Source organism: Pongo pygmaeus, chromosome 18 (genome assembly GCF_028885625.2).
Source record: "Pongo pygmaeus isolate AG05252 chromosome 18, NHGRI_mPonPyg2-v2.0_pri, whole genome shotgun sequence".
NCBI classification, from domain to species: Eukaryota; Metazoa; Chordata; class Mammalia; order Primates; family Hominidae; genus Pongo; species Pongo pygmaeus.
In genome coordinates this window covers 69,451,807-69,476,015 of record NC_072391.2, presented here as the reverse complement: position 1 = coordinate 69,476,015, position 24,209 = coordinate 69,451,807, and the positions used below count along the sequence as shown (strand labels likewise).

General features: G+C 44.3%; 1 protein-coding gene across 1 annotated transcript in view; it reads right to left on the bottom strand.

Moving 5' to 3' along the window:
* Positions 1–24,209, bottom strand: part of PMFBP1 (polyamine modulated factor 1 binding protein 1) — a 171,460-nt gene that overhangs the window by 61,615 nt on the left and 85,636 nt on the right. Inside the window, exon 6 of the mRNA XM_054453195.2 lies at positions 11,337–11,448. The gene's annotated coding sequence lies outside the window, so the exon portion shown is untranslated. The remainder of the gene's footprint in view (positions 1–11,336; positions 11,449–24,209) is intronic.

The following is a 24,209-nucleotide window of genomic DNA, read 5'->3' as shown; positions in this document are numbered from 1 at the left end:
GTTTACTTAAATAAATGTTTATAATCACGGATAAAAGAAATGATTCTCACTGATTGTGCTGTGTTTACATTTCTGTTTACAGGGGTGTCCATTATTTTGGCTTCCCTGGGCCACATTGGAAAAAGAAGAATTGTCTTGGGCCACATGTAAAATACACTAACAATAGCTGATGAGCTAAAAAAAAAATCACCTAATGTTTTAAGTAAATTTACGAATTTGTGTTGGGCCAACATTCAAAGCTGTTTTGGGCTGCATGTGGCCCACGGGCCGGGGAGTAGACAAGCTTGGTTTAGAAGCTTCTCATGGAGTCACTTTGCTTCATATGAGCCCATAGTTTAGACCAGACCTATTCTCCTGGTCGCTGGCATATCTCACAGGTATTCTAGAAGAGAGGTGCACCTCAGTCACTTCAAAAGTCAACAGGTGGCTTACACCTGTAATCCCAGCACTTTGGGAGGCCAATGTGGGCAAATGGCTTTGAGCTCACAAGTTCAAGACCAGCCTGGACAACATGGCAAAACGCTATCTCTACTAAAAATACAAAAGTGAGCCAGGCATGGTGGTGCACACCTGTAATCCTAGCTACTTGAGAGGCTGAGGCACGAGGATCACTTGAGCCTGGGAGGCAGAGGTTGCAGTGAGCTGAGATCATACCACTGTACTCCAGCCTGAGCAACAGAGTGAAACGCCGTCTCAGAAAAAAAAAAAAAAAAAAAAGCCAAGAGGTTAGGGGATAGCAGGAAATGTCTCTCTCAATGATTATTTCCAAAGATGAAAGGAGAAACAGAGACTATAAATATGAACTTACTTATTAATTCAAAAGTGCTGAGAACCCAGTATGCATCGGGTGAAGCAGAAATGTACGATGAGAAGCGTAACTCCAAAAATACCCGTGCCCTATAATGAGCTACCTTGTGCTGTAGTCTCTCTCTCTCCAGTGGTTCTTCTTATTACCATGTTAACGTTTCAACATTTGAATATGTAACAGTTCTGTTGGTTTCAAAATGTGATAAGGAGTTGCGCTGGGTTTTCCTTTGCCCCTCACATACTCTCTGCCTCTCTCCCCTCTGCTCTGTGCCCCATGAGCTGCATCAACCAGCTCTCTTGCCCTCTGCTCTCTGGCCCCTGCTTGGTTGACCAGTGTGGAACATCAGCAGGAAGGTGAGTGGGGAAGGGGACTGGGTCCTCAGATTCTGCCCTGCCAGGTCCCCAGAGGGTCTTGGGGCCTTCTCCACTCCCTATTTCAGGTCTGCTCCCTCCCCTGGCCCCTGAGGCTTGGAGGTGGTGAAGGCCTACCCTTATTATACCTGGGCACTGCATGCCATCTTGTAGCTTCCTTATACCATGGCCACACCTTTATGCCTAGTCCCTCTATGAAGTAATCCACAAACTACTCAGCTTGAGCATGCCATCTACTTCCTGGTGGGATCTTAGTTTATAAGGTAAATAACAGGAAGTCTCATTTGCAGGCATATTAGTTGCCTAGGGCTACCGTAACAAAATACCACACTTTAGGTGGCTCCAGAGGCTGGGAGTCCAAGATCAAGGTGTTGGTGGGGTTGGTTCCTTCTAAGGGCTGTGATGGAGAATTGGTTCCATGTCTCTCTGCTAGCTTCTGGCAGTTTGCTGGCCATCTTTGGTGTTCCTTGGCTTGTAGACTCATCATCCCAGTCTCTGCCTTCATCTTTACACGGTGTTCTCCCTATGTGCATGTCTGTCTCCAAATTTCCCTTTTATAAGGACACCAGTCATATTGGATTAGAATTGGGGTGGGGGCAACACAACTAAACCCATAACAGTAGTTACCTATGAGCAAGTATCTTCTATTATACTAGGGAAAAAATCCTCTCCTGCCCTCCTCCAGCCACTGTCTTCTCTCTCCTCTCTGCCCCTCACTTCTCATCTTCATGGATGAATTCTTCGCATTTGCTGCCTCTTGATATTTCCTCTATCCCCCTTTCCCCATATTCACCTTGTCACCCCTACCCTGGTGGCAGCAACTCTGAATGGCCAAGGTCAAAGTTTTGGTTGTCAACTCCAGGGGGCCCTTTTTGGTCCTTATTGTATCTCACAAACTTGACATCAGTGGCTACCTCTAGAAATATTTTGTAGAAGCACTTTCTCCTTCTAGAAATGCTTTCTGTCCTTGGTTTCTGAGACTCTCTCCCAGATTTCCTCCTGCTCTTCTGATGGCTCCTGCACTTCCTTGGCAAGTCCTCTCCTTCTGGCCATTCCTGAAATGCTCCCAGGTTCTTCCTGGTCTTCCTGGTCTTGTCCTCCCCATTCTCACTCTACATCCTCCCTGGTCTTGTTCTCCCTTGTCAGATTTCAGTTATCATCCATATCAGGTTGTTCCTACAATAACATCTCCAGCACAGCTCTCCATCTGGAGCTCCAGATCTGGATAACAACTGCCTTCCACACAGGTGCGCTCCACTGACCCACAGGCTTCTGCAATTCAATCTCTCCAACGCTAAATCCGTAAGCCTCTACTACAAACCTGCTTCTCCTCTGATATCACCTTTTTAAGGTATTTAACAAACTTGCATAATGTTTATTGCGTGAGAAGGAGAGGCACAATTCCAAGCACTTCACTATTAACTTATGTAATCTGCATAACAGTCCTGTGGGTACTGTGGTTATTTTTATTGTAAATGAGAAACCAAGGCACAGAGATGTGAATAAACTTGCCCAAGATCACAGAGTAACATGTGGTAAAGGTGGAATTCAAACCCAAGTAGCCCAACTCTGGAATTTGTTCTTAACCACTACTATATACTGCATCAGTGAAAGGAACTGCCATCTACTTCATTTGTTCCAGCCCAGAAATCTAAGCACCATCTTGATTCTTCTTTGTCTTTCTCTCTCACTCACTTCAACTCCCAGACCCTTCATCCCATCACTTACCATGTCCTGCCTATTGGATCTTCCCAATTAATCTTCTATATTGGTCCTCTTCTCCTCACCCCAATACTACTGCCCACTCCTCCAACAACTAGAGAAACGATCATGTCATTTGCTTGCCTAAAGCCTTTTAATAATTATCCATTGCTCTCAAGGTAAAGTGCTCCTTAAATGGTTTAGGAGGCCTTTCTTGATCTGTGTCCTGTTTTCTTTTTTCTTTCTTTTTTTTTTTTTTTTGAGTCTCGCTGTGTCACCCAGGCTGGAGTGCAGTGGTGCAATCTTGGCTCACTGCAACCTCCGCCTCCCAGGTTCAAGTCAGGTTCAAGTGATTCTCCTGCCTCAGCCTCCTGAGTAGCTGGGACTACGGCTGTGCACCATCACGCTTGGCTAATTTTTGTATTTTTAGTAGATACAGGGTTTCACCATGTTGCCTAGGCTGGTTTTGAACTCCTGACCTCAAGTGATCCACCCAGCTTGGCCTCCCAAAGTGCTGTGATTACAGGCATGAGCCACCGCGCACAGCCTTGTGTCCTGTTTTCTGACCCTTCTCCCTGCCCTTCTTTACCTTTCCCGCCAGAGCTCTACTGAACTATGTTCAGTTTCTTGGACACACACCCAGTCCTTGGACCATTCTGCTTGTGCTACGGCTATGTGCATCATTCCATTTCTCTCCTCCCATCATCTTTGGGTTAACTCAGAACTCAGGGTAAATATCATTTCCTCTACAAAGCCTTCTCTGAATCCCCAAGCTTGAGTTCTTCCTCCAAGCACATGCTCCCTTCCTGATCTGAACGTCCCCACCAGGGCAGTCCTCACACTGTATTACAATTGTGGGCATGCTTGTGTGTATCTTCCTCTAGACTGCAAACTCCATAGATCAAGGGATTGTAAATTTTTGTTCACCATCTTATCTGAAATGAGTAGAGAAATAACTGGCACATAGTAGATGATCAGTAATATTTACTGAAAGAATGAAGAGCCAAATTAACTAATTTACAGTAAGAGATCACTGTCATGAGAACTGGAATACTTTCAGTCCACATGGCCAGCACACACTCTCTCTAGAGGTAGACCAATATGAGAAGCCAACGAGAGTTTTGGGTGACAGAATCAGAGGTAAGGGATACTGAAATCATCTGATATTGAATTATAACTGACTAGGACAGCATCTTGTAACTATCTTAGATAGCAAAGATCTTGGGGCTGATACAATCAGTCTGTTGGCTAAGGCTCCCTCTCTCCTGGACAGAGCTAGGAGGGGTCCACCCATCATTCCCTCTGGGACTATACGTTCCCCCCGTCTGCATCATGAGACTGATAAGCTCTTTCTTACATAGACTACTCTGGTCCAGTCAAGTTTTGCAGATCTGAGATTTATCCTGTCTCTTTAAGGTGACACTGGGTATGGTTCAGCTCTCCCAGAATAACCTTTCTCTCATTTTCAAGTTCTGGAAGAAGCCCCCCTGTAATCTACTTTGAAGTTGCAGTATGTTCCAAATGCCTTCTGCTATTCAGAGGTGCAGTGGATCACTTTCTATTCAAATAATCAAGAAAGATTTTATGGAGATAGTTGCATTTGATCCTACTTTTGATTCTAACAGATGAAGATGGGCTATATTCTAAGATGTTAAGGAGAAATGAAATTTTCAAGCTGAAGCTGGAAGAGAAGGAGAGGCTGGGATGGGAAGAGCTGTAGATGCTAGAATTCAGAGTCTGAAATTTATCTAGAGGCGACAGGGAGCCATGAAGGTTTTCGAGCTGGGGAGAGACACATCAACAATTGCTTCGTGTACATTAGCCTGACCTCTGTGTGTGGGAGACCGAATAGACAGAGATAGGAAGCAGAGCAGAAGGCCTAGAAAGCTAGACAGGAGTTAGGAGATGACTCTTTTCAAATAAAAATAGCCAGTTGAGCAGAGTGACAGGTGTGAAATCTATTTCTTTAATTTGTCACTGTAATAGTATATTATATCCAAATATATAAACACACTTATAGAAGTTTATTAAGCAGCAATTAAAAGCAAGCAAACAGGCTGGGCGAGGTGGCTTACATCTGTAATCCCAGCACTTTGGAAGGCCTCAGTGGGCAGATCACCTGAGGTCAAGGGTTCGAGACAAGCCTGGCCAACATGGCAAAACCCCATCTCTACTAAAAATACAAAAATTAGCTGGGCATGGTGGTGTGTGCCTGTAATCCCAGCTACTCAGGAGGCTGAGGCAGGAGAATCGCTTGAATCCGGGAGGTGGAGGTTGCAATGAGCCAAGATCACACCACTGCACTCTAGGCTGGGTGACAGAGTGAGACTCCATCTCAAAAAAAATAAAAATAAAAAAAAACAAAAGCAAGCAAACAAAGAAACAACTTCTGAAGAAACATTTACTAAATAAAGATTGATAGTGGATGTGATTTAAAATAATCATTAGGACAATAGTACAATTTTGAATGGTCCCGTATCTTCCATCCTTAGATGAGTCTGCAGATTATAGATTTGGTTACAGTGGGCTCCAAGATCTGTCCACATTCAACTCATTGGGTTAAAGCTGTCTGGAGTACTAGTCAAGTCATAGGGATGGGGAAGCTTTTTGGTCTAGACAACGTCTACATGATATTATCTAATATTATACTGGGATCCACCCTGTACCCTGTGGGGTAATTTGCCAAACATTTCACTTGTAACCCTAAAGAGCAAAAGTGAGATGACGGAAGGGCTGATTTTGGAGGGGGAGTGGTGAGACTTCTTATATTGAACCTGTTTATATTGCAAAGTCTTTTTCCTATAGCAGTTCTTCAGTGATCAAGTCGTGGAAGAGGGAGAGTGAGGTGGTTACATATGGGCACTGCTATTGTTATGCTGGAAAATACTTTCTGATGAACAGTCATTTCCTCCCACTGCCGGAGGGTGTTGATAATGAGCAAATTACCTTTTACTCCCTCTGGTGTGGATGTGAAATTGGCTGTTAATAGAGTTGCTAATGCTACCAGGTTAGCATGTGATTGTTCTATTTTAAGCCAATTTAAGTTATATTTGGGGAGTAGCCAATCACACACCTTTCTAAGAATATGGGCCCAACTGCAGCATTTAATATCGAAAAACCTGCCTCACCCACAGATGTGGCTGTGAGCAGAAAGTGCTGAACATGCTGTCGTTAACATGAAATGTTCTAATACAATGTCTTTTTTCCTTTGTAGGTACAAGAATGGTCTCATTAGGCAAATACCAAATGTTTTCATCATAGGATAGAACCCATTTCAAACCCCAAGACTATAGAATGCCATCAGCCAATGACGTACTTTGTTTAATATAACAACGGGTTAATATTGGTCATTTCATTATTGCTTGTTATGCAGTGAAAGCTTACTAGAAAATGAAGTGTTCAGAAATTAGTTGAAAGGAGCAAAAGAGGTGAGAGATTTTTCCAAGTTATATGCTCGATTGGGCTAATTAAAGGTACAGATGCATTAGTGGGTTATGAACACTTTTGATTTCTAAAAATGCTTTCCTAGGAAGGGGATGGTGTATTCTAATCATAGATAGCACTGAGAGCTTTCCAAGGTCAGGGGGCATAGTTCTTCTCTCTTACGTGCTCCCTAACCCTCTCCCTAAGCACCTATTGCCACCTGGCACCTGGTGGGTGGATTGAGCGCATTACTTGGGAAAGTTTCTTGATTAATATGAATATTCTTGAACAAAGCACTGTTGACTTGTGGTTTTCATGTTTTATTGGATTTTTCATGCTTTACCTATAAAGCTCATAAAGTACACACAGAGAAGGAAACAGGTATGAAGGATGGAAAATAAAACTCAACTGATGGGATACAGAAAGGTACAGTGTGTGCCATTCTGGTGTGGATTAATTGGGCTTGGCACGATTGTGGCTCTTGTCAGCTGATCAGTTTACTGGACTAAAGAAGTTGTGGGAATGGAAAGCGCTGGTGCCTAACATTACCTCAACCCCACCCCCGCCAAAATACTTCCCAAGGAAATTCTATGTCCATACTCCCTAATTTGCTATTAAGCTCGGCGGCCATGGAAAACCCATCTGTTATGACCTCCTGCTCATTTAGCAAACATTTGCAGAGACCTGCCTTGTGCCAGGCTAGGATTTAGAGGTGACTAGGACAGGGTCCCTGACCAAGGGAGTGCAGAGTGCCCTGGGGAGGCACTTATCTAAAAAGTATAACACATGGTGACAAAGGGTCGGTAGGAGATAATTAAAATCTTAGGCATTTAGAAAATACTTTTAGTGTTGACTTTTTTTTTTTGAACAAATACACAGTACTTAGGATGTGCCAGGCACCGTGCTATGGACTTTACAAATATTAGCTCATTAATTCTCCCAATAACCTCCAGAGGCAGACACTATTATTATTTTCATTCTACAGTTGAGGAAACTAAGGCACAGAGAGGTTAAGTAATGTTCCCAAGGCTACACAGCTCATAAATGCAGAACCAGGATTTGAACTCACACCATCTTGCTCCAGAGTCCATGCCCTCAGCCACCACAAACTGCCATCCCTTTAAGCCAGTCCCTGGAAGATGAATGGGACAAGTTTGTTCAAGGGCACTGATGTGTGACCACGTGTGGCCCACAAGGAGAAATCCAGTAGTTAGCGCAGTGGGATAAGAAGAGATGCTGTCTGGGGTGTGAGTGCCAATCTTGGAGGAATAGGCAGAGAAAGGGAACTGGCAAAGAGGGCTGAGAAGGAGCCCACAGAAGGAAAACCAGAGGAGGGGCCTCTCCAAAGAGGAGAAGGAAGATAAATTATGGCAGAGTCCACAGTGTCAGCTGCTACAGAAGTTCAAGTAAGATGAGGAAAACCAAGCCATTCTTTTGGAGATTAGGAGCCTCTGCTGTAATTGCCCAAGGGTTCTTCCTGCCTGCTGCAAAGATAAGACCAATTCACTGAGACCATGGTATTGCAGTAAAGACAGAGTTTAATTAATGCTAAGCTAGTCACATAGAAGACAGTTATTACTTAAATCAGTCTCCCTGATAACTCAGAGGGTAGGGTTTTTAATGGATAATTTGGTGGGTAGGAGGCTAGGGAATGGGTACTGCTGATTAGTTGAGGATAAAATCATAGGGGTGTGGAAAATGGTCCTTGTGTGCTGAGTCTGCCTCTGGGTGAGGGTCATGGGACTGGTTGAGTCATGAGTCACGGGTCTTGGCAGGCAGTCAGTCAGTTGCTAGAATGCAAAATTCTGAAAAAACATCTCAAAAAACCAATCTTAGGTTCTACACTAGCAACGTTATCTATAGGAGCAATTGGGGAAGTCACAAATCTTGTGACCTTTGGCTACATGACTCCTAAGCAGTAAGGGATTATAGAAACTATTCCTACATTTTAAGTAGAATTCAGGCCCCTCCCATAATCCTAATCTCCTGAACTTTCGTTAGTTTTATTCAGTCTCTGAGCAAGGAGGGGGTTAGTTTTAGGGACGGACTATTATCATCCTTGCTTCAAAGTTAAACCATAAACAAAATTCCTCCCATGGTTAACTTGGCCTATGCCCAGGAATGAGTGTGGACAGCCCGCCCGTGAAGCTAGAGGCAAGATGGATTCAGCCATGCTTGAGTTCTCCCACTGCCATAACCTTTGCAAAGGCAATTTTGCTTCTGACCTTAGTGAACACAGGGTGGGTAGAACAGAGGACTGCAGTTACACTTACTGATGAAGAACTGATGGGAGGAGAGAGTGGTGTGAATCTCTTTCTAGAAGTTTTATAATAAAGGGAAGAGGGGAGAGAGAGAAAAGAAAGGGAAAGGGAGAGACAGAGAGGGAGTGAAATGGGATGGAAGGGAAGAGAGTGAGCCTAGCTTAGGGTCAGAGGCAGGCGGGAGAACAGAGAGTTGCGGGGGTGAGAGAGAGGTGGGGTTGGGGAGGCAGACCAGATGAAGAAGACTGAGACTCGGAACTTCTCTCTGGCACACCTCAATCTGAGCACACACTCTTTGGGGCGCAATGTTAATTATTATTTCTTTCAGGCAGTGAAGCATAACATTAAAAGGTTCAGTTGCAGATTTAATACAGGAAGCTTTATAGGACATCTTAGATCATGAGGACTTTGAGGGAAGACCTATGCTTCCTTAACGGAGTACCAGGCAAAGAGAAAGTTCTTCGTATGTTTGTTGAATGAATGAATGGGTCTTATTTACATTTTTATTGTGAATATTATGAAAAAAGAACATGGCACTGATTTTAAAACACTTGGAAATACGGTCATAAAAAATGAAAATTTTATGGCCTGCAAGTCATTTCAGGAAATGTTGCAAATACATACATCCATCCTGCCCGAGGCCTTGAGGTAGGGCCATTATAGGATTTCTCATTGGGTCATCAAAAAACTTTCTGCTCCTATGTTCCTGCTACTTTACAGACAGATTCTCTATTTTATTAAAGGTAGGAAAAATAAATTGTTTCAGAAGCATAGGGTATAGTTGAAGGTGTTACGAAAATGTAAAACAATTTTACTAGTGTCTTGCTTACTAATTTGGATAAATGTTTATACTCAAAATGTTCTAGCATTATCTTTCTTCTTCCAGAAAGGTCAGGCACATGCCACTAAAAACACATTTAGTACATTCGAGAATATTTTTCAAGTGATTTATTGGAGCAATGTATGGATTATTTATTTAAATATATCTCTTATTTCCAGTAATGCTACAACCTCATTAGAAGAGACTTGGCTCATTGCTTAAGCAAAATGATTTAGCTATTTAGGAGCTCTCCTTTAAAAATAGGCTATTTTCTCTGAACAGTTTACCAGAATTGGGGATCTATTTTTTGAAAAGTACATGAGAATGGGTAAGGTCATAGTCCTGAGCCTTAGGTAATTCCTCGAGAAGTTGTATCTATTGTATGTTCTGGTTCATTTTTCTCCATTCCTGGTTCTCCAGCAGGGAGGAGTTCTCCACCTGAGGTATGAGGGCACAGCCACCTCTCTGGGGAATTCTGGAATCCTCTGGAGAGGCTCTGTCCTGGCAGGCACCCAGCTAGTAAAGTATCGGGCCTGGTTTTAGCAGTGAAAAACTGCTTCCACTCTTTGGGGACATGAGAACACGATTTTACATATTGGAAAATGAAATTTGCTAACTACTGAGTGTGCAATGCATAATCCCCACTCTGTAGTTAATACATTCAGATGCTTACAGCATATACATAAGCTATGAAGCAGAATGATCAAATGCGTGTGTGTGATCCCCTGTGAGCTGAAACATTACCAATATGTGGCTTCTAAGTGTTTCTCCTTGTGGCATTCCTCTGACCCCTGCCTCTCCCCACCATCCTGAATTTTGTGTTTATTATTTACCTGTGATTAAAAAATCCTTTTATCACATATGTATCCTCCTAAGAGGAGGGAGAGAAGGAGAGAGAAAGAAAGAGATGGAAGGAGGGAGGGAAGAAGAGACAGAATTCCCTCAAATAGTTTAATGTCACTTTAGAAAACACACACATTTCCGCAGGTATTTTGTTTCACCTAATGGTCCCAATTCAACTGTTATAGGATGCTAAATATGTTATTGTACTGAAAAATTTTTAATTTTATTAAATCTAGTTGGTGCACATAGAAGGGAACTGGCAGTTTCATATATTGTTTGTAGAGTGTCAATTGCCTTTTTTTCTTGAAAGTAATTTAGCAATATGGATGGAATTAAAGTCCTTAAAAAAATACAATGGGCCAAGCAATACCCCTTACAGGATTTTATTCTAAGGGAAGAATAGAATAAGTATGCAAAGATGTTTGTTTAAGGATGTTAACTGCAGGGCCAGGTGTGGTGGCTTGCGCCTGTAATCTCAGCACTTTGGGAGGCCAAGGCAGGCAGATCAGGAGATCGAGACCATCCCACGTCAGGAGGTTGAGACCATCCTGGCCAATATGGTGAAACCCGGTCTCTACTAAAATACAAAAAATTAGCCAGGTGTGGTGGCACACGCCTGTAGTCCCAGCTACTCAGGAGGCTGAGGCAGGGGAATCGCTTGAACTCGGGAGGCGAAAGTTGCAGTGAGCCGAGATCGTGCCACTGCACTCCAGCCTGGGTGACAGAGGGAGACTCCATCTCAAAAAAAAAAGAGAAGACATAGTCCAAAAGTTATTGGTTAAATATGCAGTGATTTAAAATGATGAAAGAATGTGCATGTTATATTGAGTGGGAAAAAAGTAGCTATATAATACATAACAATTATATAATAACAACAGTCACATGGACCATCCTATATGGAGGACCCTCTAATTTTTATAGAAATAACTTCTGGCCAGGCATGGTAGGTTGCGCCTACCATGGGATTCCAGCACTATGGGAGGCTGCAGTGAGAGGATCACTTGAGGCCAGGACTTCGAGACCAGCCTGGGCAACAGAGTGAGATTCTGTCTCTACAATAAAATTTAAAAAAAATTACCCGGTGTAGTGGTGCACGACTGTAGTCCTACCTGCTCAAGAGGCTGAGGTGAGAGGATTGCTTGAGCCCATGAGTTTGAGGCTGCAGTGAGCCATGATGGTGCCACTGCACTCCAGCCTGAGTGACACAGTGAGATTCTGTCTCTAAAAATAAATAAATAAATAAATTTAAACGTATGAAAAAAAACTGTGAATGCAACAACACCAAACTGTATAAACAGGGACAAGATTTTAGGTGATTATCATTATTGCTTATCTGTATTTTTTGTCTTTCTAGAAGAGTAATGTATTATTTTGTGAAAATGAAAAATAGCTAGTACTAGTCTATTTATTAAAGAGAAAGCTTGGAGATTTTCTACGTGACCTATAGTCCATTATCCATCTGTGGATGGAAAATTTAAAATCATAGATTGATACCTACTATGAAGACCTTTTCTCCCTTGCAGTGCTCTCTGGGGATGCAAACTGACTTTATATCAGCGCGGAAAAAAAAAAAAGAAATACAATTACACAACCCCCAAATGCATTCTATTGAACAAAAATTCAAACATCTGTATTACCCCAATCATATGTGCCCGGCTCCAGTCCATCAGCACGGCGCACACATACCACCGCTAGCTAACCACACCTCCCCCAGTTTTCCACAGGGCGGGTTAATATTTCTAGTTCCATTTGTCATTACAACCTCCCCATGAGGTGGAAGAGTCTATAGTGGCAGGTATGGTAATTATCAAGTCTGCTTTTTTTTTTTTAATTTGGTAAAAGACTGGTCAAATATTTTCATTTTATAGTCCCCTGGTCTCTTGGAGCCTTTGAAATTAATGGTCAGTAGTAGTTCAGCGAGTTCATTATCTAGTTCTCTTAAGGTTGGGGAATGTGCATTCTCTGGACCTGCTGATTTACATATTGTACCATGTTTTAAAGTATTCCCTTACCTGGTTTATTTCAACATCTATATTTAAAAGTCTTCATTATTTCCTAATTATCTATGCTCCCTTTCTTTATTTTTCTTGTTAAAGACCAGTTTAAAAACTCATTCTGCTTTCTCTGCAGCTGCTCTTATCTTTCCTCCATGAGCCTTAGAAAGAGTTGCACATTCTTTTTTTTTGGCTCTTCCTCATCCTTTCTCTATTTCTGCAGTGGGCTTTCTTCCACCCTTAGATCTTTTCAAGATTCTTTGTCAAGCGATTCGTTGCATTTTTTATTCAAGGCATCCTGGGCCTTTGTGGCTTAACTGTGATTTGAAAACTTTGTGCCCTTGCCTGTAGTGCTATCTGTGTTTCTTAATTCACCCAAATTGGATTTCTGAAAATCTTTGAGCTTGAGCAAGTTCCTTAATGTTTTCAAACACAGAGATCAGGTCATATCACCTGGACAGTGGTATCTCGTGGTCAATAGTATTAAAGACCATTCATGGGAGGCAGAGAATCGGTAGAGATGTGAGGTCACTGTTCTTGCTTTGGGCAGGATATAGACACTTTCAGACCCAAATCCATCCTCGACAAAGAAGCTAAGGCACTGTTGGTGTTCCAGGTTGTTGACATTGAACTTGGTTTCCTGGGCAGAGAACACACCTCAGAAGGCAGGCCACTTGCTGTTTAAAAACCCATGCTTAATAAAGGCTGCTCAGGAGTTCCTCTTTCTGGCTTACATTAGTTAACGGTATGAGAACAAGTGCTAGATTTTACACTCATCAATTTAGATGCATCAATCCATAGTGTTCCTTCATTCTGTTTTTGACAGTTTGTGGACCTGGGGATCTGCAGGCAAATATGTGATTTGAGACAACTTCCCTTCAATCTGCAGCAGCCGTGGAGGCTTGCTGTTCAGGTCTCCCTTGACAGAGAACTTGCCCCAGGGAGTGCACTTAGCGGACAGCCTCCAGCTGTCAGTGTCTCCAGGGCAGCTTCTGGCCAATGACTGGGTGCAGCGATGGCACCAGGGCCCACGTTTTCTGACCAGTGCAGGACTCCTCAATAGGGGATCTTTGCACCAGATTGTCCTGCTGGGCTGGTCAAGCTGTTCTCCGAGCCGCACTGCAGTCTGAGGCTCCTCCTACCTCATCTTCCTTCCTTCCCCCTCTCCTTTTCACAGATGTCAGACCTACACTGAAGTCTGATGGCTCTCTCTGCCCGCTTCTGCTCCCTCTCCCTTTATCTTTCACTAAATCTCTTGCACTTCTAACGCCATCTCAGCATCTGCTTCTTGAAGGACCTGAACTGACACAAGAACCCAGCCTCACTTTAACCTTGCTAACCCCTCCTGCCTCCCCCATCCATCCTGCCTGCATGAGCTCAGCCATATACTCTTTTATGTTACTTTATGGAAAACTCAAATGCTACATAGTCACTGAATACATTTCAAGCTAAGTAAAAAACAGACCTGGATGTTATCTCCAGTTTGGGATTGCTGTAAATACTACTACTCTCATTCATTACTGTGGATAATTGATCTTGTTATACAGTTTGATCACATTGGAGCATTCTTAGGGAAAAGCTTGTACTTAAACCTCAGCAGCACTAGGTGATGCTGCTGTCCCACACAAAGGCTGCTGCCTGAGCTAGGCTTGGCCAGGGCCGTCCTGGGCTGGGGGTCCTGCCTTTCCTTGGCTGAGTAGGCCCTGCAGGTCTGCAATCCACTCCAGAATCTGAAAAAGTCATGTCTGTATTCATGATTCTGGACTCTAGGAAAGACTGTAAGTGTGTTAAATCTCTCTCTCTCTCTCTCAGAGCTTACAGAATGTGTGTGTGTGTGTGAGAGAGAGAGAGAGAGAGAAGGAGTTTTCAAAAACTCTTGAACTGATTCAGAAACTAACCCTAGTTGCTCTAATTTCTGCAGGTGCCCCTGAGTCCACCTTACATGAATGCTCTTTTGGATCCACAGAACAACTGAAAGTTCAGCAACCCCACCTCCTGCTCCCAGATACGGGAGAAAGATCAATCTGAATGGTACTAACACCAAAGTCTTTATCTAGAATTCCTTCAAAGAGTTGGGTGTCTGGGCAACACTCATTTGTGTTAGACAAATAGAGTACAGGGTACGGGGGCTTCTTCTGTGCTTGGTGTCTTCTCTGTAGTACAGAACTGAAACTTCCCTGGCCAGGTTTCTTTCTTTAACACTGCCATCTTTGACGCTGCCTCCCCCAACCTCTGACATGTGCAGTTAGCAATCAGTAAACATAACACCTGTCTTGTAAATCCTCATAGGCAAAGCTGCTGAGTGGGACTAAAAATCTAACCCTACCATTTCACTCACACTCCAAAGAGTGGTATGTGTTCTACATGCAACGGCACTCCTGTTGTGGAGCAGCTGGGTAGGCACATTGGTTAATCTGAGTTGAAGAAGTTATTTTCTCACACATGGGATGACTATTTGGTTGCATAGAGAATGCATTCATATTAACGGGACTGAATTCATCCATGCCTCCACTGGGGAATCTCCAGGACCACAACCATCAATCCACTCTTTAATATTGCCCAATCTCTCGTCCCATTCTGCACCAATAATGGTTAGGAGTTCCCAGAAGACTCCTGGCCCAATGCCTTATAGAGAGACATTAGGAGTATGTCAGCAAGATAATTTTTGAAAGATAGCTCTAATATTGCTGATAGGCTCTACAATCCAAGTGCAGTGCGACTTACATTTGCTTGATTATAAGAATACAGATTCCCAGGTCTCTGCCCTGGAGACTCTGACTCAGTAGGTCTGAGGTCCCCTTTGAATAAGCATTTTAAACAAGCAGCCCAGTGACTCTAATGATGAAGCAAGTCCAGGAAACACTGCCCCTTTGTGCAAAGTGGGTTCCAGCTACGAACCAGTGTGTGAGTCCAATCAGACTCAGCAGAAGCCACAATGCAAAAGAAGATCATGGAGATTTTAATAGCTAGAGAAAGAACCGTCTGTGAGTCATGGGATGCCCTCACCAGGTAACTGGGCACCTATGATCATTGCAGCCACCTGGAAGCTTCTGATAGAGAAAGCATTGGGGAATCTTTTATTAACATACTTAATGTGCTTGACTAAGGGAAAAAAGTATGAGAAGCCAGGAGGCCTTGTTAGCAACCCTGCATCATGCATGGTCAAGAAATAATGCTTTCTTTCTCAGGAAAGGTTTAGTTTAACCTTTGGCTGTCTTTCTCCAGGGAGAAGCCAGCGGGCATATACACACTTAAATAGTAGTCTTCCTAAAAGGGCTGGGGGTCCCCGGGGCTCCATGGGCAGTGTCTGGGAGGAGTACAGAGAAAGCCACATGGAACTCTGTCATGGACAAGGTCATGGCTTCCTCGAGAGAGCAGTCTGCCACGTTATGTTCCCGGCTGCCCTCCTCCTCCACTGGGGTCAGCCTTGGAATCCCCAGGGACCCCAGAATATTGACCCACCCAGTGAGAGCTCCCTCCACCCCTTCTTTGTGGCTGAGGAGAGAGTGCAGCTCTTTGCCTGCTGAGGACTGACTAAGATAAAGTGCAGAACCTTAGCGAGAAGCTGAAATTGGAGCAATGTGCCTCAGAGGGTCAAATGGAGACTCTGATCTGCAGGTTTTTAGGGCCACTTCTGTCACTCTGCATCCAGTGTGACATCACATCTGCACACCAAACCACAGCAGCTAAGATTCCAACTTGTCCCCTCCCTGACAAAGTTGGCCACCCCATGGGACATTTTTTGTTTAGTGGCAACAGCTGAGTGAAAACACAGCATTCCCTTCTTGTTGGCAGATAAATCATTCTTCGTTGGGGGCACCTTTTTGTTTTCTATCCCTGAAAGAGTCTGGGGATGGCTTTTCTTTTCTTTTTGCCTTTTTCATAAATAAATATTTTAACTGGAAATTTCCAAGCGTATGACAGGCCTAGAATGTGAACTTGAACATACTGTAATAGAAATCATCAGTTGCCATGGCGACGTGTTCCAAGAGCAGATCGCACCAAGTCACGTGAGCAGAGAGTGCTCAGTAATACTAACACATCAGAGAGCGAGGCCACTTAACCTCAATCGCTTCCAGCTATTGTGCAGAATGCAATTGAATTTATTCCTAATTTCTGCCAGTGCTAAGGAACAAAATTTCCCTGCAGATTTTAATCTTACTCAGGCAGCCCCAGCCAGTGCTCAGACACTGTTCAGCACCAATATTCAGCAGGGCTACTCACCCACTTTACAGCTCTGTTTTCTTATTCTTATTTTTAATAATAGCTTCCCTCTCCCTGCTGGATCCCGCACATCCCCCTGCCTTGGGGAGAGCTGCCCTCCTCCTTTCCAAATGGCTGCACGGTTTCTCTGGCTCTGTCTGCTAATGCAAGGAACATAGCTTTCATAGTAATACCAATTAAAAAATGACAGGTCTCCACTTTTAGTAGTAGTTTTTTCTCCCCCTACCCCAAATCTGTGCTGAAATATAATTCCCACCAGCTTTGGGCTATACCTGGGGTTGACACAAGTAACAGCCCCATCATAATAAGGCAAACCCGTGGATCAGTGAATGATGGAATCACAGTGTGTATTTTCAGTCCCTGTCACAGTCACATCCCCCCACCCCCGCCCACCCCAACCAGGAGAGCAACACAGACTACCAGGAGGTACGGCCGCCGATCACAGAACACTCATTTCAAGAGCTTATCAGCTTCTATGAAGGCTGATAAATCAGAACCTCTCATATGGACAGTCTCAAGTTAGCAGCGTCATCGATCTCCCCTGCCCCTTTTAAGTTATTTGTCTTATTCTCTTCCAAAGATGATATCAGAGATGCCAAATGAGGCTTTGTTTTCTGTGCTCTTGCGCTGCCTAGGGTGAGTGGCTGTATTGTTGCAGGGAACTAGGAAGCATGCTTCCCGGGCTTAGCCCTTTGTTTCCAACCCAAGGTCACCTCTCCCCTGTCAGTTCAGGTGTTGTCAGCAGTCCGCCTGTGTTCTGAGGCAGGGGGCAGCATCTTCCGTGGCTGACAGCCTTTGCATGGCCCTAGCCTTTCAGTGACCTCCCCGCTTTATGAATGTCACTTTTAAGAAGACGTAAGACCTGCTTGAAGAGCTAAATGAAGACAATGCAGAGCCCAGTCCTCAGAAAGTCTATGTTGAAGGTCATGCAAAAGGAACATTAAAAATGTGGCTGGGTGCAGTGACTCATGCCTGTAATCCCAGTACTTTGGGAGGCCGAGGTGGGCGGATGGCCTGAGGTCAGGAGTTCAAGAGCAGCCTGGCTAACATGGTGAAACCCTGTCTCTAATAAAAATACAAAAATTAGCTGGGCATGGTGGTGCACTCCTGGAGTCCCAGCTACTCGGGAGGCTGAGGCAGGAGAATCGCTTGAACCTGGGAGGTGGGGGTTGCAGGGAGCTGAGATCATGCCATTGCACCCCAGCCTGGGAGACAGAGCAAGACTCCATCTCAAAAAAAAAAAAAAAAAAAAAAAAAAAAAAATTGTAGGGAGATTATTGGAAAGGCCTTTTCAGAAAAAAAAAGGGTAGTTTCTGCAGTGACTTCCTTTAGCATGTCGGTTCCTCTAGTGATAGAGGGGGGAATGTAGTTGCAAATCACTTACTCAGCTAGTTCTGAGCCATTGTTCTAATGCTGCACTGGAATAGGAAACGTGGAGAGAAGTCAAGAAGATAGGGAATGGCAGCGTGGAATTAGGATGGGGCTGCTGGTGGTCAGAGCTGACTCTACATAGAGAGCTTGGTAACTATGGAAATCTTCATGAAGCCTGTGAGTGAAAAGCAGCCCGAGAGGAAATGAAGGGAAGCGTTGCAGTGAATTTTATATCAGCAGTTTGAGTGTGACATTTGGATCTGGAGGGAGAAAACTACATGGCAAGCTGTTGGTAGCACACAAGGCTCTGTGCCTGCCCTGCTGGGATGGAGCCTCTGAGGGGCCTTTGCCAAACAGGCCCGCTCCACTGTCACCTGTCCACAGAGCAGGGGAGCAGGGTGACCTCAGGTAGAGCCAGCCCTCTGACTCCTATCAGGGACTTCAACCCAGCGCAAGCTCCCTCTGGCTGGGATGCGGGAAGTACTGTCCTTTAACTGGCAGAGTAACTGTCCAGCTGTTCATGAAACAGATTATATTTTCTAATCAAAATTGGTTTGATTTATACTGGAGCAGAATTTCCACACTTACTAGTCTAAAATACTTGCTGATCCTCTTACCAGAGCTGTCTAGGCAATTAGTGCCCTGGAAGGTTCTGGGAGGACATCTAATCTGCAGTGAAGCAATGGCCCTGTAGACAGTGTGGCCTTCTGGAACATTTCCGCACACAGAGGTACATTTCTGGAGACCACTGAGCCTCATAGCTTCCTACAGAGGAAAGACAGTGAGAGAATGTCAGGAAAAAGCAGGAGCATTTTATTCCTGATGAATTTCATTAAAGGGAAGGACAATCTGTGCTATTATGCTAATATCTGCAATAGCAATTTTATTATGTTCGTTAATCTATAGTCAAGGAATAACATTATTACAATTCTTACAGCTTTTCAAAGTACTTTCATAACTATTACCTTATTTCAACTGCATGGCAACCCTGTGATGTAGGTGGGTGCATTTTAAAGATGAGAAAATTTGGATCTAGAAAGGTTGGGGCTAGAATAGAATCACACAGAGTAAGGACAGGATCTAGATCTTAGGACACCTGGTCCAGTGCTGCCAGGGTAGAAAGGGAGTTGCCTGCTGTGTATGCTGCTGGTGACATCCATAGGGACTGGCCGTGGGGGGTCCCTGGGTGCTTTAGCCTGGTTATGACTCTTTGCCTGGACAACTGTCCACTTAATGTTTCCCCATTTGTTGTTTCGCAGCCTGAATAACTCCTTGTCCCCACACCACCTATAGGACAGATTTGCAGAGCTCTCAAGACTGGTGCAGATGCATAATGTGTGACCACACCATTGCTTTCCCAGCTCTTCCCACCTCCCCCAGCAATAATTTAACACTGACCTGGAGGGGTCTGATGGGAAAGCTAAAATTTGGTTCTATGTCCTTGGTTCTCAGGCCTTCCTTTGAGAGGGTGATGAGATACTAATTTTAGTTCATAATTTTATGATGAACAATTATCCTCAGAATAATGCATTTTGCATTTAAATTTCAATTGGAGTTTGAGAGGTGCAAAAGTTACAGGAACTTTGTCCACATTTTCATTATACATTTTCCTCATTCCCAACAGTTACTATATCTCCAGTACTTCCCACATTACATCTTGTTTTCAATTCAGTTAAAATCCTGTATGCCTCCTCTGAATATCATAGTTAGAAACAAACAGAGATGCTCAGAGTAATTCTCCAGAATACGATGGGGGAACACTTTCCCAGGTTACATACAGAAGGGCCTGGCTCCAAAACAAATAACAAAGAACTCCAGCAAAGCTGCCAATCACAATCCTTTAACATTGAAGTGGATCAAGGCATTGCAGTGCATTTCCCGCTTATATTCAACCACAGCATTTACCTTTCCCTCTGGGCCCATTTCCATCCCAGAAAAGGGCTAATATTGATTAATTACCCACTATATGGTTAAACACCTTTCTTTATATACATTATCTTGATTCATTAAAAAATACTTTCAAAGCTCATTATTTAAGTCAGATATAAATGAAAAGATCAGATATATTGAAAGACAACAAATTCCATGAGGCCTTCACCAAGACCACTTCCTCCTCCAGGAAGGCCTCCCAGATCCTTCTCATTTTCCTCCACCAAACTGAAGTAACTGTCCCATCCTGGAATTTTCACATTACTTTATTTCACCTGCTACCTTGTACTAGAGTTATTTATTCATGTCCTATCATCATATTAGAGAGAAATTACTTTTATTCATCTCCCTGTGGACACCATGACTAGCATGGTTCATTGTATATCTTGTACACAAAAGGTGCTGAGTAGAAACCCTTGAATGAATGAATCAGTGAGTGAATGAGTCGACTTGGGACTGGAGCTGGATCTTAAAGGACAGGTCGGTTTAGACACTCCTCAGTGTCTAAGAACTGCAAGAGTCAGCAGGGTTGATTCACTTCTCAGTCACAGTAGACTCTAGATTAGTCACTATCATCTATAAATCATTCCGGCTGGCATTCTTCATGGACTCCTCACTGATGTATCTCTTTTTAAAATTTTATTTTATTTTTAGAGATGGGGTCTTGCTATGTTGCCCAGGCTGGTCTTGAACTCCTGGGCTCAAGCCATCCTTCCTCCTTCGCCTCCCAAAGTGCTGGGATTATAGGCATGAGCCACTGCGCCTGGCCCTGACGTTTTTCTCTAACCATACTAAGAATTGAGCAATTTTCCTCCCTAGGTCCCACCCCGACACTGGTTAGACTCATTTGCCTGTAGTGTGGTCTCTGCTGACATCAACACTTCATTGGGATAGGAAGCTGGCACATTATTGCAGAGTTCCCATTATTGCCCCGTAGGAGGCTGTCACTTCCCCAAACTGCACTACCTCTGGTGCCAATCTCTCGCTCACGCATCCTCCTCCTGACTGCTGGGAGCACATAGGCATGCTGCATGTCACCTGCTCCTCGGGCTTTTGACAATCTTCTTCGTTTCCAAATCCTAAGCAAATTGCTCGGTTGACAATCAAAGCCTACTAACATCAAACAGCTGCTATAGACAGGTGTGTTCTACAGTTACCTGCTGTTTGCTTTCCTCAGCAGGGACTGATATGACAAACAAAACCAAGAGCTGGGTGCCGACGTTCAGAGTCACTCCCGCAAGCTCAACCTAGTGCCTGTTTCTTTGGCTTCCCTGGTATTTTTCAGACTTGGAAATTCACCCTACCCGTGGCCTCCCTCAGTCCTACAGTGTGTGGCTGGCTAGGGTGTTGTAAAACCCTGCTGATTCTTGCGGTTCTTTGCAAAAAGCTAGGAATCACAGTGGCTGCACTGAAACAAAGAGGTTGCCCAGTTCTGGAACCTTTGGTTTATAAATGGCACCCAGTCTCCTTCATATATTTTCCACTTTTCTTTCTTGTTAATGCACTTATATGAGTGTTGTCTCCTGATTTCTGCTTTTAGCAGAAAATATCTCAGGTTCTCACCTTTGAAAGTTGCTCTAATCACCCTGGAGCATGTCTGGTCACTTAATCCCCCACCACTGGTGGGTAGGAGGGTGTGGCAGGTTGGAGGTGAAATGGATTTCCAATTTTCCAATGTTCCTTCCTATACTTTGGAGTCTGGAAAACTAGCAACCATTGTTTTCCACATTCTTTTCTATTTTTCAGATGCGTTTGTCCCTGGGTCTCTGGATGTGATTTAAGTTCTGCCAGTCAGACGTGCCCAGATGAAATGTGGAAGGGGAAGTGAGTCAGAGCTCATGTTTTCTGGGGCTGCTGTTTCTCCGGCAGCACCATCATGGTTGTGTCAGGGTTTTCTGTGGCAAGTATGGATGGTGGCCACTTTCTAATTATATCGCTTCCTGATCTTGGTGGCTTCCTGATCACCAACGAGGCAGCAGTTTCCTCGGTGCCCTGGTGTTCAAGCCACTCCTGAAAGCTCAATCTAGTGTCTGTTTCTTCAGCTCTCCTGGTAATTTTGTAAGTCATTTAATACCCTTCTTTCACTTGCTAGAGTGAATTCCCTACGACTTCCTTATGACTGACCCTTAATCAAAACAGAGGGCAATTGGGCTAGGACATTAATCCCCCACTGCTGAGCAGGGTGCACTGAGGTAATCAGTCAGTCAGCAGGGGTCCTACCTCAGCCTCAGGCTGGATGTTCCCAGGGAGGAGAGCCACCATTCTGCCAGGGAGGACCCTGTCTGCCTCTGTGCCATGCTCAAGTGCTTCCCGCTGCTTGGGATAGTTTTTCTTCCACTTCTACGTTTCTCCTTTGAAAGCTACTCCTTTTCCCAAGCTGGAAGCAGATTTTTCTTGTCTGAACTCTGTGAGCACTCAGCATACTTCTCTTATGATGAAATGATCACTTTCTTCTTGTGTTATTGTTACTCATGCACATTTTTTTTGAGACAGGGTCTTGCTCTGTTGCCCAGACTGGAGTGCAGTGGCAGGATCTTGGCTCACTGCGGCCTCAACATCGTGGGCTCAAGTGATTCTTCTGCCTCAGCCTTTTGAGTTGCTGGGAATACTTTTACTTTATTTTTAGAGATGGGGCATGCACCACCGCAACTTGCTAGTTTTTTGTGTGTTTTTTGTGGAGATAGGGTTTTACTATGTTGCCCAGACTGGTCTCAAAACTCCTGGGCTCAAGCAGTCTGCCTGCGTTGTAATCCCAAAGTGCTGGGATTACAGGCGTGAGCCACCACACCTGGCCATTGTGCACATTTATCCCCTGAACCAAATGGGCAGTCCTTTAAGAGCAGGAGCACAGTCTGGATCATTTTGGCAGGTCCTGAGTATGTCAACCCAGGTGTGCCTTGTGTATTCAGGTACATGATGACATTCCTGAGACGAATGAATGAGCGGAGGAAAGGATGTACAGGTAGCTGTGCTCCCTGGCTAGGACTTGATATATCATTTTTTATTTTCTTCCACGTGGATTTTGGGGGCCCTTCAAAGACCTCATGCCAGTTTAAATGATGGCACTGGAGTAGCAGCACCACCCAACAAAACTTTCTGTGATGATGGAGATGTTCTATCTGTCCAGTGAGGTAGCCCTAGCCATGAGTGACTATTGAGCATTTGAAATGTGGCTAGTGTGACTGAGGAATGGAATTTTAAATTTTATTTAATTTGAATTAATTTAAATCCAAGCAGCCACTGTGGTTACTGGCTGCCATATTGGAGAGTGCGCCATAAAATCACATCCTAGCCTGGCGGGCACACAGGCCCTACGTACTAACTACTCATTCTGCCATGGACAGGATGACAGGCCAGGACACTCTGGATGCCATCCTCAGTGTTTCTAGGCTGTGACTCTGACTTTCTGGCCCAGGACCAGGGCCTTACAGTGCAGGACAAAGACAGAGATGTGGAAGCTTCATGGGGAGGCTTTAAAAACAGGTGAGTAACTCTCAAATACTCTTTTCCCTAATTTCTAAAAGCGATCTGCCTGCTTCTTGCACTCCAAAGCACTGAAATGTTGGTATGGTGCTGTGGCAGCACGAGGCAGCATGTCGCTAGAAGGGCGGTTGGCCTTGTGTTGAGCAGCCTCCTGCTATCGATTGTCCCTGAATGGATAGCTCCTTTTGGAGAGCATAATGAGTTTCTCATAAGGACATTTGTCCCGCTCTGTGGCATCTCCTACAGCAACCACGTGTGTGTCCAATTGCAGCTGGACAGCAAGCATGCAAACAACCCCTGTGAGCATCCTGGATTGCTGTGGGTAGGGTGACCCCAACACATCCCAGGCCTGGCCACTTTGCTAGCTCTCCATACACATAAAAAAGGGTATAAGGCCAGGACAGAACTAGGATAATGATACAAAGACAGAGCATGGCACACACACTTAGTGCACATATGTGGTCACCTGGCTGCAGAGTGGCCTCCTTTCATGAGGTTCCTAAAGCACACATGCAGGGCCCTTTTATTTACAGTCGTCTCTTTCATAGAGTTCTTGGAGATCATCAACCACACTTTGGTCCACTCTGCTGCGCACTCATATTTTTATCCACAGAATTCAGCCCTGCCCATCACCCTCGATGCCCTTGGCATAACCTAAGCAGGTACGTTCTAGAAGCATCAAGTGCTCTAAGGGCCTCCGTCTCTTCCTGTTCTACTGCTCTAGGGTCACCGTCTATGAAAGTGGAAGCTCCAAATACAACAAACACACACACACAGAGCCAGAAAGAAACCTCACTGCTGTGTTTTGCTTCACTTAGGGCCCACTGAAAATGAATGAATGTCCTGACTAGATAATTGCTTGCTGTTGGGAAATGGGCCAGGGGTCTGGGGAAGTGAGTGAGAGTGACTTGGGAAGGTCTGGCAGAGACAGGACAGAAGCAGAGGCATGAATTAAAATGTACAGGTAGATCTGGGCTCACA